This window comes from Lactuca saligna, chromosome 6 (assembly GCF_052625555.1).
Source record: "Lactuca saligna cultivar CGN05327 chromosome 6, ASM5262555v1, whole genome shotgun sequence".
Classification (NCBI taxonomy): Eukaryota; Viridiplantae; Streptophyta; class Magnoliopsida; order Asterales; family Asteraceae; genus Lactuca; species Lactuca saligna.
Window position 1 is genome coordinate 113,915,174 of NC_136422.1, and position 760 is coordinate 113,915,933.

Here is a 760-nt window from a genome sequence, read left to right on the forward strand (position 1 = left end):
GGGTGCTCGGCACCAAGTTATGTCAGATAGGGGCGTCGGTGGTTCCTGGCGGTATTGACCCGTACTGGAATTGGCGGGGGTGATTGAGTTGGTGAAGTATAGGACCTTCACAGTTACAGAGAAATAGTTGGTTATAGAACCTTGCCTTGGGAAGGCAAGGGATTTGCGCAAGGACAGGAAGGGGTGAACCCCTATAGGTTCAGTTCAGTACTCGGTGAGTACCAGAAGGATTGTTGGTTGAGTAAGTTGTGTCTCCAGGATGTTCAGGATCAAGGTTGACCCGAGATGTTATCAGCAAGGATTAAGGTTAGTCGGAAGGATCAAGCGAAAAGCCAGCAAGGGTAGGCAGCTGGTGTTGGAATAGTTGGTTGGGTTTTAGAGGCAGCTCGCAGGCAGTGGGCCATAGCAAACTTCGAGGATGAAGTTTAGTTTAAGTGGGGGAGAGTTGTAACACCCAAAGTTTCGAAGACCAAGAAAGGAAAGAAAACCCTAAGTTTAGGGGTCGACTCGGTGAGTCCAAGGAGGGACTCCGCGAGTCCCTGCGGGATCTGGGTCGGGGAGTAAGTGACCGACTCGGCGAGTCTGGTCTGTGCGAGAAAAACCCTAATTTTGGGAGTTGTATCCTATATAAAAGGGAGTTATGTCCCTCCCTCAGCCTCCATATCATCCTAGAGAAACTGTAAACCCTAAGATTCGTGGGAGCCTCCATCATTTGAGAGAAATAGCATTAGGGGAAGGAAATCTTGGAAGGGACTTGAAG